At 36.3% G+C, this 17,829-nt stretch overlaps 1 protein-coding gene across 2 annotated transcripts in view; it reads right to left on the bottom strand.

Moving 5' to 3' along the window:
• Positions 1–17,829, bottom strand: part of LOC146756181 (rho GTPase-activating protein 32-like) — a 331,712-nt gene that overhangs the window by 269,579 nt on the left and 44,304 nt on the right. The window contains exon 4 of one of the 2 annotated variants that reach the window (XR_014937575.1): positions 7,873–7,920. The gene's annotated coding sequence lies outside the window, so the exon portion shown is untranslated. Of the gene's footprint in view, positions 1–7,872; positions 7,927–17,829 lie in introns of those variants that run through there. The other variant, XM_085524871.1, reaches the window with a different exon arrangement.

Genomic DNA, 17,829 nt, shown 5'->3' with positions numbered 1-17,829 from the left:
TGATAGGTGTTACTAAGTCTATTAGCATACAGAATAACTTGCCCCTAGTTCTGATCTGACTGGATATTTATTATCTGTGCTTGACTGTAATACACCGCATATACTGCTCTTTGCTTCCAATGAAGAAGGTAAGCAAGCCACATTTCAAGAGGGAGAGCCCCAAAATAAAAGCTGACATCCCTTGAGAGCCTTTGTATTTACATTCTTATGAAGAAGCAGATCTTCTAAAAGGCACTTTATTTCAAATACAATTTTTACCTATATTAACTATATTAAAAGTTTTGGACCCAATAACCTTCAGACATAGTAGCAATAACCAATATTTGCATTGGGTTCAGCTGAGGCTATAAACCAACACAGGCCTCTGTCTGCCTTGCTTTCCTAAGATGAAATTGAATGCTTTTCATTCCGTGCTATAAGATGAAGTCCCACAGGACTCATAGCTATTCCCAAGGCAGTAATTTAAGTAGAGAAGCCTTACTCAATTGATCTTAATTATTTCAATGGGCATAGCAAGTACTGCACGTATGTGAAGGCACATGAAAATCCTTAGTATTTCCAGTATCCTTGTGAGTTATACAGAGTAAATCAATCCAGTTTTTCCCAGACTGATACCTCTATCATATAAGAAATTACAGTTCTCTAGACTATCTGCGTAATCAGGAGTAAGCCTTAAAACTGACTTGTTAAGGGCATGATTTTATTTACTTACAATAAATCACGTGGAATATCAGAAACAAATTCTCAGACTCCATGGCAAGACTGATCTCAAAGCAGTGTTTTTATTTATTCATTAATGAGGAGGGTAAGGAAGCACTGGCACAGGCTGCCCAGAGGTGGGGGCGTACCCCATCCCTGCAGACACCCAGAAGTCAGGCAAAACAATCTTTGATGAAATAGATTTTCATGAAAATGCAAGTGTTCCTTACTAGATTTCGGGCAATCCATCAAAATATATATTAATAATAGTAATAAATTGCCATGTTCTATCAGTTCTCGATACTTTTGAGCAACTTATCTAAATTTGAGAGTTGAAACTTGAATAGGATTCATATCATCATTATCCAGAAAAATATAAACAAGCACTTCTGTATGTTAGTCTGCTTGCAGAAAACAGAGCTTTCATACTTTGAAAATCAGAATTCTTCTTTCAATACTTAGACTGTATTTTAAGACATAACCCCTGAATGCTTTCAGAAGCTGTTATATGGCATGCATTCCATCACCACCTCTCCCACAGCAGCTATTTCAGTACTGCCTTGGGTGTCCTATTTCAGTATTCGAGCACCTAGGATAAATTGCAGAACCCCAGGATTTTTCTGACCTCAATCAACAGCAAGAAATTTTCAGCTGAATTGTGCAAAACTGCTATGATTACATAAGTCATTTCTGGACAGGGTATGGTTTAGATATAAACCATAAAGTCTATCAATCATATATCACATACAGACACTAAAACATACCTGTTTAAGAAAAATGAGGAAAAAAAGGATTAAGTTTACTTTTCCCCCCTAAAATTCATCAACGAGATTTTAGAGATGATATAAGTGCATAGAACCTAATTTCCAAACAGAGATGTACATTTAAACCTAAGCCTCATAATCGCAGAGTTCAGAGAAAAGTAGACTGTGCTGCGATTATTGAACAAGTCAGTTCTAAGGTAACTGAACTATAAACCAACCAACACCAGAAGTCTAGGCAGCTGTAGAAAGCAATGTACTGCTACAGCAAAATAATTTACCTGGGATGAGATCCAATATTATAAAAACAAAACAACAAACATGACTAACTAGCATCAATGGGAAATGAATTGGATTACTGAATAGAAGTGTATTATTGCATGCGTTCCAGGTACTGGGAAGGTAATAGAGACAGCAGATATAAAAAAAGACTTCTACATCCATCTCTCCTTTTATCATTCAATCATAGCAATCCCATTAATCAGGTTGGATTACTTCCCAGATATTAATTTAGCAAACAATAGTCTGACCCATTCTGTCCCCCTCAAATATGATGAAAGCAATCTGCCACTGATAATCTAGCCACACATGTACACCTGGAAAGCCATCTAAACAATTTACACCTAAACAGCGGGAAAAGACCAAACTCAACAAATGAAATTGAGTTTTCCCTCTTCGTTTATATTCTGTAAAATCACCCTCTGCTTCTCAAGAAAGTGCTGAAACATTAGAAGTTGAAGGAGTCATGGACTCCTTTCCACAAGACATGCAGCATTTCTTTCTGTCTGTACACACAAACAAAAGATTACTGGCAGGTACACATTTGGAAGCATAGCTTTCTCACTAGTCTCACTCATTCCAGTTCCCCTACATTTCTTGTTTTCCACTAGAAATGAAGCAGTTTGACAGCATATCAGGTACACCATTAAATTATTAGAAAGCAACTGTAATCTCCTGAATAGCACTGTTTGTGTGCTTATTACAACAGGACCTCTGTTACAAGGGCTTAAATTACGAAAGAACTCCGTTCCCCAAATTTTACCTGCAGAAAAATCTAACCTCCAGACTCCCACCTCACCCATAAGCCTCTCTGAGGAAACGTCATGAAAATGTAATGCCTTCCTAACACTTCTGTAGTCAACAGAGGCTTACTTCTCACCGCAAGGAAAATTAAAGTGCAGTGTAGAAACACTTATATGGCTAAGCACAGATGGCCAGCCATATGTTTTCAGCCAGGAAAAAAGGAAAAGTTTAATACTTTTAAAAATATACTTTCTTTTAAAGTGCATTTACTTCCAAAAACTGAGGTTTGAATATGGAAAACTAACATTTCTGAGTCCCACGTATTTCAGAATACAAACCCCAGGCTGACTATGTAGGCATACAGATATAAGGAAAAATAACTTATTTTATGGCTCCTCTGTTTTCTCTAAGAAGCACCATTTCCTGATATTTTGAATTAACAATAAAAGCTGCGTATTTATTAATTTTATCTTTTAAAGAACTTGAAAAGACAAGTTAGCAAGTGTTCCATTAGCGGTGTTCTGCTAAGTTTAATCAGTTAATGTGCAATCTGTGTATCACTTCATACATGAAATGCTGTCCTGCAATTTTTAAGGAAAGAAAATTAAAACGCATTGCCTAGAACTTGGGAATAGAAAATTAATGGAATGTATCTCTGTACCTCAGTTTAATGAAACAACATCTGCGAGATTACTTGTCTAATAAAAAAAGCACATCAACAAGCCTGATGCGTAACAGAAGAAAAGTATTATCTATATTTTCAAAACGTTACCATCTGGGGATGTTATGCAAGAATAAATACCCTATTGGATCGATTCACTGATTCTCTGTGAACACTAACACTCTAAGTGGCTTCCCACAGTGGCCTCATTATCTGAAGTCCTCTTAGGAGTTGCTCTGCAACCTATTTTGGTTCCGTAACCCATCAAATGCTGACCTATTTCATTCCTGTCATCACGACTAGATTCCACCTCGCTTAATGAACCAGCCACACTTGTTTCAAAGTGTACAACACAGTACACAGCACATCCCTCCAACCTGGGGAGCACACAGCAGGTTTGCTAAGGGTGCAGGGCACCCTATGTGGTGTGACCAGCAGCCACGGAACGGTTCTGGCAGGCTGGAGGACCACAGCTCTCTGGATTACACACCACCCTGTGCACTGCTGCAAGAGTCTGCTTTCACCACAACGGCAAAATCACTGCTCCAGCTGCTGAAGTATCTCTTCCCTCCCTCCCCCCCAGTGAAAGATGCTCTTTCACTGACCTCTGTGCAGGGTTGTTTCTCTTATATTCTCTCACTCCTCTCTCTCTCAGCTGCCATACAACAGTTTTTGCCCTTTCTTAGATATCCTTTCAAATAGAAACATCCGTTGGCTCAGCTTCAGCCAGCTGAGTAGCAATCTGCCTTAGCTGGTATTCTAACATAATAAACATACCATACACATTCCTTATGTGTATTCTGCATGAGTAAAAGTCATAAAGCTGAACACATTAACACTTCAGTGGGAGGTCAAATTATTGTTTTGGCACTTGTATCAAGTCTGTCATTTCAATTCCACTTTATCAAATTACGGATTGCTCGATACAGTTGGATGAAAAGGAAAGACAGACACACACAAGCAATTGTCATCACTTCAGTTGTGAAATTCCATAATTGCATGTCAGTGACAGAAAGAACAAGAGAGCAGTAATAGGACTGCCATTATGATCATTCAAATGCTGTGGAACCTTCCAACAAGGCTTTGCACTGTGACAATCTACATGCCAGGAAATTGACTGGATTTCTGACTATTTCCTTTCTTCAGTGTTTCCTATACTTATTAAGCCAACCAACACTGCACATTAGGTTCTAAGGCAAGCTTCGGCTGTCCATATTTCTATAACTAACGTTTCTATTTGCAAAGAACATAAACTAAGACAAGGAAATGGAGGATCCTTAGATTTTAAAGATACCACTAAAAATATATTAAGAGTTACATAAAGAATTATACATTCTTACGTAAAAATAACATAAAATTATACCTATGGAATTCAGAATACAGGTCTGATTCAACTCACTGTCTGATTTTGTAGTTATATGGAGAGCACAAAATCTAGAATTAAAAATATTACCAAGGGAGCCACAGATTTCGAGCAGCTTTTCTGCAAAAGAAAATAAGTCTGAGATTATTTCACCTTTCTGAAAAATTCCACCTCTGTGATGAAAACAACTCCAGGAATGTCATTCAAATCCAACTTAAGAGCTGAGATCTCAGTGGGAACTTTTGGCATACGGTGACAGGTAGACATTATCCGAACAGCTCGTTATTCTATCTCGTGCATCATTCCCACTTGTTTCCTCTACATTCTATCCTGTCATATGATGCTTCAATAATACTCTTATTTGTCCCACAGCTAAAGAGGCAGAAGAAATAGGAATTATTCGTTCACTCCAGCAGACACCAGGAGGTCCATTAGCATTGCATAAGATTCGACTGAATCTATACCCAAGCACAATTCATAGAACAGTCACCTAACATAATAAAGGCACTTGTATAGAACACCTTGATACAATACATTTGAGTCTGCAAGCCATACTCAACAAAAAATTCCATTTAAGGTGGGAAAAAATATACCCCAAACATTCCAAAATGATACAGATTGCATAATGTCCTCAAAAGGTAAAAAAAATAAGTAGATCCACAAGTCCTAAACAGAAGAAGGGTTCACAACAAAAGGAAACAGCATTATAGTGATATCTTAAATGTATGCAGTTAAGTATCATGGACAGACTAACTCATAAGCTCTATTTGATACCATTATTAATTTCCACTCACATTAACTTAAAGAACAATGTTAAAGTAGTTCTTTTCCAACTAGTAAGACCAACTTTGCAGCCATCCCTCTGTCTTCCCTTCATCATTCTATCTCCATATATTTAACTTGAGCCATATAAATGTAAGTACTTTCCTTAAAAGTGTTTTTAATTTGTGAAGTGCCTGAAAATCCTCTGACAGATGGTACTAAAACCAAAATAATTTTTTTTTTTTTTTCCTTCAAAATACATAAGGAAAGGCAGTGCTGCCTCTACCATATCCCACAGAAAGTAACAAGAGAGTGATGAAACGTTATGTCGCTACAGGGAAATTTTCTGACTTACTGACCTATCATGTTATTGACCTAATGCACACCCATTAAGTCTATTGCTCTCATAAAGCCTCTGCACTCTGAGCTCAAACCCGGTAAATTTTTAAGTCAAGATGCATCTCAAAAACATTCTCTCCATGAGCTACTTCAAGAACAGAAAATGAAGCAAGATATCCTGGGTGACCTTCAGTTACCCAAGCTAATAACATAGCTGCTAGTTAATGGTCAGCATTTACTTTCCTGAAAGGAATACTGAAGAGACTGTCATTGCACATTACAGCAAATATGAGTCTATTACTAAAAAGAGTACACTGAAATCAAGCAAAAATGAAGAAACCGAATATGAAGAACAAAACATCCCAAGCACAGTGAAATCCAGATGCAACGAAATTACCCAGCACAGAACAGCCATTGCAAGTTAACTTTCCAGTCAGATTTCAGTGTCTCAAACAGTTCTCCATCTCAGAATAAAATAAAAAGGGAGGGTAGGACAGTACGAGGAAAATAACCCCATAGGAGAATGCTGGTTTCACAGCACTGGAGTGAATTTCTTTGATGACAAGGCAACAATTGCAGAGCAAAACAAAGTATTCCCTCGTGTTCTGTTCAGACCTTAAAGGCAGGGTAGGACAGGGAGAAATACTGCTTTTTTCCTCTCGGTTCCCCTACCCTCCCTCCCCCCCCCCATACTTTTGAAGACTCCTGTTCAATTCAAGTCCCATATAGCAAATATTTTCCACATGTTTAAGACCAAACAAAGATATGAACTCAGAATAAACAAAAGACTGAGAAAATACTTTGGGGGTGCATTTTTCAGCTATTGAAAAATGATTAAACTGTTATAAGAACAATTGAAAAACTACTGTTTTACATACTAGCAATCTTAAAGTGATGCTGAGACTGGAGTTCATCTGTATCCAAAGGATGAGGAGATCACAAAGGAATAATACCAGTTGATTACCACAGACCACTGGCTATTTGTCAGCTGTCATTTTAAAACTTGAAGACTTCTAACCTCACAGAAAAAAAAAAAAAAAAAGGTAGAATCTAACATAAAACATTCAGGAAAAGTAACAATTAAGAGACACACAGATAACAGTCAACATCATTAAGGACATGAGACGACATTTTGACATTTGTAGAACAACAGAATTCAAAATAATAATTACTTGTACAAAATTTAAGTCTGCCTTCAGTCGAAACTTTATCAAAGGCTTCATACATTTCTTCTTCAGAAAGATTAAGGAGCATCAAGAAGAAAGTTGGTAAGAAGAGGAAGGCACCTTGCAGACATTTTGTTGTTAGCTTGGAAAATTTTTCATTAATTACTAATGATACAGTTCATTAGGAATATATTTCATTATGGAAGTGCAAATTATGAGATGCTAATTACGCATGTCTTAATTGCAGTAGTTTGTCTTGATTTCAACATAGATAAAAATAATTATTTACAATGTTCCAGGTTCTACAAATTACACTAAGCCCCTTATTTACAGTACCAACAGACACGTGCAATACAGTAAGCAATAAAAACACATTATTATTTAATAAAACTGATATGTTTTTCTTTGATTATCTCAGAACAGGCCGTTAGTAACCCATATCCCTGGACCGAAAAGCTGCCATTTCAACTCAACAGAGGCTTCAGTTTTGAGACCAAACCTGAGACACGCCACACAAGGATTGTTAATTACAACATCTATGTTCTTTCAATACGCTCCAACGAATTAAGGAAGTGAGGAGGACAACCAGACAACTCTTTATGCAAGTTCTTGCGTTTGCAAGCTAATTACACTCACATTTCAGTATCTTAATTGAATTCTTAGGATGTTTTTGTCTAACTCAATAATTTCCTCTTTGTTCCTGAAAATGCTGTAAATCATTGAAATTCTGCAGAACCTTCATCACATAACAAAAACAGTTTGTGCTCTCCTGCAATAACTTCAACAACATACTATATGAGATTGTACAACAGTATTTAATACAATCTGAATTTCCATGGACAACTCAAGTGCATATGAGATTACATTGGTTTATCAAGTCTCTTTCATTTCCTGCAAGAATAATTGGGTTGCAATTAAGAGGAGCTGCTGAATATTCATAGAAAGGTGCAGTAGCCAAAAGAAGTCCATTGAAAGAGAATAACTTTGGGAAGTTGAACCACAGAACTTGAATATTACACATTGTGGCACAGTTAAAACAATGAAACAGTAACTTACTGGAGCTGCCAAACATAAATGACATTAAAACAAGCCACTTACTTTTCTGTCCTCAGTTTCTACAGAGGAATTGCACTCCGCTCTAGTATCCTGAAAAGACAAAGAGAGAAGACACTGTTACAACACACATTCACAATGATGGGAAGAACTCAGGATTCAAGAAAAGGCATCCATGTTCAATGAGCAGGTAACTCAGACTATTATATTTTACTGTATATTAACTATTAATAACCAGTACCCTAAAGGATAATATATTCAGTACTATGGCATTTTGAAAATTTAATGAACTTCATTGCAAACATTTGTGTTGTAAACGTAAAGGTAGGACTGATGCACTAGAAAAAAACAAACTGATTTCTATATGCCATAGCCAGTGCACAAGATAAAATTAAATCATCTTTGTACTACAAGCTTTTTCTACATGCATCTTGATAAAACAGTCATTTACTCTCTCCTTTACCATCAGTATTAAAAAGGAAATAAGTTAAAAGGTAACTATCAGCTTAAGAGGAAATGTGCTATCTTCTATCTGTTGTCAGAAGTGCTGGTGAGGATTCTGAAGTCTACAATGTGTTACGAGTCCACATTTATAACCATGGACTACTGGATGTGTTGAAGACACTTATGTCTGAATCTCGCTGCAATATGCAAGAATACTCAAGCACCTGTTTTATATGTACATCTACATGTTTATATTTATGTATGTGCACACATTTTGTACTTATGTTTACTTCAGGAATCGAGCAGTATCGAATCTAATGACATCCAAAACATTTTACTCTTATTCCTTTGGAATTTTGATTCTCACTGAACTCTCAGAGCTTTGAACAGTAGAGAACATATAACCTGCTAGAGAATACGTCCTTTTTATCTGTGGAAATATACAGAGACAATTGTTATCACAGTTGATTGCCTGAAAGGCACTTATGTCTTCATCTTTTCCCTTTGTACAAGTCACTCCTGAAAACAGAATAAACTGAATATATTCCACATCATTAGACTGTACACAAGGTTAGTGACCTATTATATTTTTTCACTGTATTTAACTTTGCTTTTTCCATGGTGGCACACCCTGAAGCTCATTTTTCTCACATATTACAAATTCAGAGACTTCTGTTGATAAGGCCCTTTTTGTTGCTTCCCCAGCCTTAAAGCGAACCTAGAACCATTCTCATCAAATTTTGAAGTCACCTGTTACATAAATCTCAAACTACAGATTTAAGGCTGACAGCCAATAGCAGCTCCCATTAAAAATGCAAGCAAATTAAATAAAGAAGCTGTGTTTCCTCAGCACCACGTCTATTCATCTTAAATATACTGACGCTATTTCAATATCAAAGACTTCTTACCTTAGCCATTTATTCATAAAATATTTAAAAAGGAATCATTTAATGAAATAAAATGAATAAAGGTTCCATGAAAAATTGTTTTCATTCTCAGCAAGATACATTAAAGACATTTTCATGAGGCATATCCAATTCTCTGTCACTTCTCCAGACTATCTCCAGAGAAGCAATCTCTTATTTTAGTTAGTTTTACACCTCATTTACAAACAAGTATCTCAAACACTCTTTACATTCAAAATATAAGCCAAGATTCAGGTAGCACTTGTGGAAAGTAGTACTCAAAATTCTTCACATTTTACTAGGTGCCACTGCATAACTGCCAGTTAAATTATAATATTATAAATACTCTGAGAGCTTGGGTATTGAGCACTGATTCATCACAACAAAAGGTAATTAATTATCTTGTCTGTTACTTTGAGTAGCAGGAAGGAAGCAAACCAAGGCTTTATGCAGCATATCAAGAGTTATTAAGGGGAAATACGACTCATAAGAGTCAAAGTACCGTAAGGGCCACGTATGTTTAACAGCAGAACTGCAGTTACACTCAGCCTTTTTTGTTGGTATGGAGCTCTGAAAGGTAACCTTAAAAAGTTCTTTCCAACCTTTATCAGTTTTAGAATACTTCCTAATTAACAGACATGAAACATATGCTTGTACTGAGTATTACAGCTTCCCAGAGAAGGAGTTTTTTCTTCCAGTGCTAGTTTGCAGGTAAACTAATGATTTATGTAAGTCAACAGCAAAATCTACTGGAAGGCCACAGTACAAAATACATCAGATGTGACATCTATTTCATTCCTGAGAAGGCTCCCTTCCTTCACCCTGATACTATATTTTTAATGTTCCACAGATGCTGAACTTTAATACGTTAGGCCCTAGGAAATCACATCCAGCACCTTCAACCTGTGTTCGCATAATAGAGGTGTTACTGAAGAGAAGTGAAAGAAAAGCCCTAGACAGCACAGATTATCTGCATTACTCTGGCAATCACACAATTATTTTACACATGTAAAATGTATAGTTTTACTTTCTGAACAGCAAAAAGCTGGATGCACTCAAGCAACCACCAGCCATACTAACCCAAACAATAGCTGTGAATAGTTTGTATTATACTTCTTTCTTTTAGTTTGGTGTCTCCCTGCTATCCTTACCTCTTTCCACTACTTTCTTAGCAGTATAACACACAATAACCAAAACAAAACAGAAACAAGTTACACAAGCTAAGAAACTTCAAGAGTTACTTCAATTGCTAGTGTACTGCTTGTCCATTTGAAACGAATGGAATGCAGACAGCAGACAATTCCTGCATACACACACTGCTCCACTGGCCTGCATCAGAATGAAAGATGAAGAACGGGGGAATTCGAAGCACTACGCTGTTTTCTGTATGTAATATCACAAACGGTCAGTAGGTGGAAGCAAATAACCTCTTAAATGGTGCTCAACTCCATGAAAAATACATCTACCGCACTGAGCAGGTTGCTCAGCTATTACTTTATTGGTCAGCTTTTATTTATACACACCTTTCACTTTCCAACAAGAGCTAAATTAAATCCAGGCTTTGCTTCCTAACACTATTTTCCAATTCACTAAAATGCTGTAGAGATGGAAATTAGTTATAACAGAGGTGACGTTTTACACAGTAGAAGTGGTTCCTTCAAACAACACAAGCATATATACACAGGTAACCCAAACATTAAAGAAAATACTTTTTTTTTTTATCCAGTTTAATCAAGATTCCTGTGCATAAATACTGAATAGCATCCAAGCTGCACCATCTAAAACAAAGTCAAACAGAGTCAGTGCAGCAGCTTCAAGTGCTAACAAATTGTATGTATCAAAACCAATTCTGATGGAGCACAAATGGCATAGTTCCTGAATTCAGAAAGCATCCTTGATGAATTACTTTCAACCCAAAGTAAGTGTAACTGCAGGCACTTCCCTTACAGTAAAGAGCTGGGAAAAATCATATTATAGGAGAAAAATGCATTTCTCCCCCTTTCTTTATATACTAGCTTAATACACTTTTATTTGATCTGTTAATGTTTTTGAATTACTTCTCACAAAATCTATTTAAAATTTATGATCCCAATATTCTGAGAGGTTGTATTTTTCTTTTAAAAAACAAAAGTGAATTCTGAAGCACAGAGGAAAAATAAATCCACACCATCCCTACAGAGCTTTAGTTTTAGCAACTACTCCTCTCTGTCCCGCTCTTCTTTAAACCAAAATGGGAGTATAAAACAGATAGACAAGTGATACATGCTTCCTATTTTGCTGTTCAGATACCCATTAGAGATAACTACAATAAAACACATGAACAGTGGAGATCAGGTACTCACTGAATTGTGAAATCCAATGCTCTTTACAAAGTGGGAAAAGTAAAATCAATTTAAAAAGTCTGTGCCTAAACTAACAGTACTTTATATGGTACATCAGATCGGCAATCTAAACACCCATGAGATATTGTTTTCTTTATCAAAACAAGAATCTTACTGGGGGTAGCTGTCACTGGCGATTGTTGTATTTTGCAGCTTAAATAGGCAAAAGCTTTTCTCTCAACAAATCATGCTGCCTAAATAAACGAACAAAACTGATACTGAACAGAATCAGAGTTTTTCCTTAGCGTTTCCTTAGTTGGTTCCCGGCCAATTAACCAGCTCCTGCTTTTACTTATACAAAGGTATCAATTCCAAACAATCTCTCATAAAAGCCACACACTAATTAAGCTTGCAGCTCTCCTTGCTTTGAAAGCTATTGGAAAATTTCAGTGCTGCATCGTTAATTGTAATTTTAATAATAGTTCCAAATCAAATCATATCACCACTATATTGAAGCGAGAAAGGAGAGATCCTATGATACTGCTGAGCAGTTTTAACTTTGTTACAGTGATCAATGCAAAGTACTACAACACTTCAACACAAAGCACACAGCATTAACGTGCACAGAACACATCCCAGATTCTTTGGCAGAATAAAAATCAAATGGTTAAGTTCCTTTGTCAGATATGAAGAGCAGCATTTTCTAAAACAGCCATGTTTTAACCCATCGTTACCCAACACAGAGTGGTATCTTAAAAACACATTCAGTAAGATCAGCAGTAAGCTCCTGAGGTTTCATCTGTAGGCATGCTTGGTGTTTTCAAACAGAGGAAGACTATTAGAACACCTAACCATCCTTTGGATTAAAATGCTTATATAAATGCTTCTGAAACACAAGGAAAAACACTGCCATGATCAGCAATGACAGGACATCACCCAAGTATGGCAGTACCTTCTACTGAAGCATAGCTGGTGGTCTTTAAGACTAGTGCACAAGTATAACATTAGACAGGGAGACACGTTTTTGGGTTGTTGCTTCCTGTTGCCTTTTCTCTTAAGATTTGTGACAGTTCACAGATACAAAGGTTACCTTTAAAAACACTGCTTCACTTCGAAAATCCCTCTTGAACAACCTATTGACTCATTAAAGAAGTATATCAGACCCCCCAGTAAAAATAATATTTCTACTACAACAGAGCAGAAGGTTGTCAGGATGACCAACGTTAATAGCAGGAATAAATCCTGTTGCTTCCCTTTGGAATTCACAGTGCTTTACTGTCATGAGTGGAGAGACATTTAATTAAAGGAATTGATAATGAAGAACTTCAAAGTGAAATAATCTAAGCTTTGCTATCAGCTTTCTGCTGTGGTTCTGTGGCTTTCCATTCCCACTAAATACGAACCTCTTTTTCACCTCGTGAGAATTTTTGACTGCTGAAGCTAATTAAATGTGTGATTTCAGCATTGTTTTTAATATAATCAAGCAACAAATCTAAAACAGTGGCCAATTTTGCAATAAAATGCAGGAGATAATGATCACCATTTACAGTGCTCTTACTGATCTCAACGATTATTAATCCAAGGAAAAAGATACAATCTGCAAGGCTACATAATGATCATCAAATGAAATCATTTATTAAATTATTCCATACAGTTTATGATTTTTAGCAGTTTGTTAACCACACCAGGCAGGAAAAATCCACTTCTAGTCATGGTGTAATGATACAGAGTAAAGCCAACATCTGGTTGATACTCAGGAGCTTGAAATAACCTTCAGAAAAGCAGATCCAGCATGCAGTACGTGCACTGAGATTCAGTAACACAGCTACTGAAGGAAATACTGCCTGTAATGGTCACATCAAAACACTAACGTTTAGAATGTCATTTATAAACAAAGCTTCAAAGGAGCAATTTAGCCAGTGTCAAAATTAACAAAGACTCCAGAAGACCACAAGCAAACAGGCAAAGCACCCATCATCCCATCCTGCCCTCACACCTGCAATCCTGGGGGCACAGCTTCAAAACGTGCCTGTTCCTCTGAAGGCTGCAACTAACCACGCTCTACATAACTCCCATATGGCATCCTCAAACACAAGAATAGCTGTTCTCAGTTGTCACTCACAGCTACTACTTTATCAGCAACTGACTGCTGCTTTTAAAACAATCTGGAATGCCAAGGGAACTCCTCTGGAACAGTACAGGGAGAGCTCCCGACCAGCAGCTTAGTTTCTTTGTATGGAAGACCATATAAACAGAAAAAATAAACTTTTTACTCTAAATCTGACTAGGAAAGTATCCTGGGTTTCTTAAGCACAACCCAGTAACCATATCAAAGTTACCCTAACATAAATAATATCTAAAACCAATGTTTCAAATAAGATCTTATTCACCTCCAAAACTCCTTTCCCATAGACATTCATTGAGAATTTCCGTACCCATTCTCAACATGATATTCCAGCTGTCAGTTTTCCCACGCTCTCAACTACAGCATTCTGTGAAGCACTATTTCTTCTTCTAAAAATCTTCAGTTTTACATTATGCCCCAAAAAGAGCTGTCAGCTTTTCCTTAAAGACTGAATAACAAGTCCTTGTACCGAAACTTAAAAATAATAATAAAAAACAAGAAATCCCAATAACCAGAAGTCCCAAGCCACATTTCTTTCCTATAGCAATCACGCAGTTTAAGTTGTGCACTTATTACTGACTATACATATTTAGAACATTGAAGTTCTGACTGACATTTCAGTGTTTCAAGGTGCACTTTTTGTATCTACTTCAGAAAACGCCACGTTCACATCCTCCATGGAAATGTCAGCAATCAGGAGAATGTGGTGAGGCCTTGGATAAGTGCTGTGATATTTTTATAACTACCCCTTGGAGAGAAGTGATTTGTTGATGTGAAACTCACTAGCCAAAGCAATCAGCACGTCAAGGCTGCATACAAGGGGTTTCTGTACGTTCAGAGCCGCTAGCAATGTGATGTGGTCCAGGCGTGAGCGCATCCTACCAGTTGTCTATGAGACTGGAAAAGAGGATGAGGCCTTGAAGACTCAGATTAGTACATTCACCTTGGGCATAATTTCCGGCTTTCAACACAGTTGTGCGGAACACAAACAGAACAAACACTTCTTGGAAGTTACTTGGATATAAAAAGCAGCACAGAAGTCACAAAAGAAAGTTAGTTGGTGTTAGCAAACAGACTGCTGTGACTCGCACCGCTCTTACTACCTGCAGGATGCTAAGCTCTCAAAATATAACTCATATTCAGGAGCATTTAATATAAATAATCACCTCATACTTAGTGCTAGGTGAAAATTATGTTGAGGTTCTAAAACTAGCAGTTAAGTTACTGAAAAGAAGTTAAAATAAGGATTTCCACAAAGCACAGTTTTGGCAGAATGTTCAGGTCAATGGTCACAGTTCAGAACAAAGCTAAAAAACAATTTGATAAGCTTAAGGTGATTTATCTGCCCATTTAGTGCAATTAGTACCTTCTGTCTTACAATACTGTTAGATGACATTTTTATTATATATTGTCTATGCTTTTTTATATTGATCTTATTTAAATTAGGACAAAGTGAAATAAAAGCATGATTTCCTTAATGTAATTTGATCCAAATTAAAAGCAACAATATCTCTGCATACAAACAGAGCATAGTTCAGCAATTCTTCATATACTGTGGAAATATTAATAAATAAATAAATCATTAGCACTAAGACAAACTATTTTGATAAAAAAAATCTGATTAAATCCAATACTAAGTTAGTCATCAGAAGCCTAGCTAAGCTTTTTGCATGTAATTTACCAGAACTTGGTTAAACTCTTATAGCTATTATTTTTCTCATGAAAATAAAATAGAAAAAAAAGCTTTGCTACCAGTAAGATTTGAGCTTATTTCCTGGAAAGTAAAAAGCAGAGCTTTAAAAGACCTCTCGTACAAGTAAATAGTTGAACAGAAGCTCAGCTTGCTGACACTATTATAAATATTATTAATTCTTGTCAGTATGAGACACTTAAATTTTTCCTCTGTTTCAAATAACTGAAAAACTGACAGTCAAAGTTACTCTACTTCATATCTCATTAAGGACAACATTCCCAATCTTTTAGTTGCTTAATAAAATATTTACACACCTTCTCATTAGCAAGAAGAAGTGTAATAAAAGAGGGACCCTGTCAGAACTGCAATCTAAAGACGTCCCATTCCAATTATTTTTCTTTGCAGATAGCGATAACCTCCAAGACTAACAAAACTCTAACTGCAAAAGCAAGGCAAGCAGGTCAAATCTGTTCCAAGGCTATCACTTCTTACTAAAGGTCAACTATTTTCCCTTGGCATACCAAGATCCAGGAGAGTGTATCTCTTACAAGAGAAAACAGATGAAGGTAAACAGATAAAACGTACACTTGCTTCGGAATTTTATATTAAAAAAATAATCAAATATGCATTTAACAAAGACATTGAGCTCCAGTGTTTTCTACCCCTGGTTTAAAGCATGTGCACACTCAGTAACATTCAGAATTTAGCTTTCAGACCTATCCCTTAACTTAAAATGAAATACACAAACAACATTCATTAGCAAGTTTACATTTTCTTTAGTCATGAAACTGCTGAGAACGTACTGCGCACTCGCAACAAAATTCTATCACTTATTTTTTCAACAGGAAGAATATTCACCATTCAGAAAACAATTTTCTAGTGATTGTTTTTTAACTGGGATTTTCTGAAACACAGTATAGCATGTTCTATACAACAATTAAGCCAGACTCTTCCATTGAGTTTTTGGTGGAGAACAACAGTTTTCACTCAAAACATCATTTAGGCTGTGAATTATTTGAGAGTGAATTATTGCTGGGATTGGCTTCTCAGAGACATAAAGAATTTCTGACCAAAGCTGAAAAGATAACCCAGTGCTGGGAGGAGAAGAGTGAGACACTTGAATAATTGCCAGCAAATTAATTTTACCACTTCTATGGAAAGTTACAGAAAGACTCAGATCCTTTCCCTACTCAAACCATACACTGGAGAACATTATTCAAAAGCAAAAGAACGGATCATGTTCTTAGGTTTGACTTCCCTGGTGACATGATGAATGTAAATAAGTATTTTTATCACACTGATGAAGGGGAATATGTAGATTTTAAGTGGATAGGACTTTAGTGTTCAGTTTAATTCAGGTTTACCGTAAACACTCAAATATTAGCATAATACTACAATGCAAAAGAAAATTCTCAACAGTAACACAGATTAATTTAATAACACGCCCCTTTTAATCTTAAGGAATAGCCATAAATGCAATCAAACTTAGTAAATAGGAATGCAATTAGACAACCTATAGCTCAACACTGGCTTTTGCTCATTTGCAAATCGCTTCTGTTAAAGTTTAGAATCCAAGGAAAAAAGAAATTATTCACAATTTGCCAAAAGCACTGGAAAAAAATGCACATTGCTAACAGAGCCAAAATGATGAACAAAGCCAAGTTCCCTAAATAGCTAAAGCCCATATCTAGATGTGACACATGAAGATATAACACCCTACAGGACATCAGCTGAAGAAGGAAACAAAATCATAAATAAAGCTGAAGAACCTATTTCACGCTGCAGATGTCCTGAAACAATTAACAAGTCACTACTTGGTTAGTTATGGAATGATCGGTTTAAAGCACCTCTAATCCCCATACTTACACCAGCAGCCAAACACTTGCTAAAATGACAGAAAGCGATTCATATATTGCCAACTTCATTAGCTCATTCTCATTTTAGTCCACCATGTCAGAGCAACAATCCTCCCTCTAATCCTATCAAGGGGATATTTTTTTTTTTAGGTTCCATCTCTCACCGACTCAGATAGGGGAATCAAATACTGAATAATACATTCAATGAGTTACTTAATTAGCTGGGTGAAGGTGAAACTGAAACAGCTGAGTCAAATAATGAGATGTCAAGCACATCAGCTTCAACCAAGGAGGGATTTGAAAGCGTTCTACCTGACAAAAAGACAAACACAGTGTTTTTCAAGCACAGAATATTAAGGGATTTAATCTTTCAATTTCATTCCCTCCAAAAATATCATTTTGGAGCAACAATCAGAGAAGTCAATTGAAAAGAAGCAGGAGAGTAGAAATCACTCACTGTACACCAAGCATACTAAATAAGTAATAGCCAATTACTAAGTCTTGATTAGTTCAAAACAACACAAAGAAAAATGAAATGGAAGAAATTATGGAAATGCAGAAAATGCAGAATAACTGTAATGGAGTATGCAGATAAACCAAATAGGTCTATCCTCATTTAATAAGAGATTTTATTCTCCAGTACATCCCATAGAGAATC

The sequence above is a fragment of the Coturnix japonica genome, chromosome 28 (genome assembly GCF_054131305.1).
Source record: "Coturnix japonica strain WE chromosome 28, WE-NBRP24, whole genome shotgun sequence".
NCBI lineage: Eukaryota > Metazoa > Chordata > Aves > Galliformes > Phasianidae > Coturnix > Coturnix japonica.
This window is presented reverse-complemented; position numbering and strand designations above follow the sequence as displayed.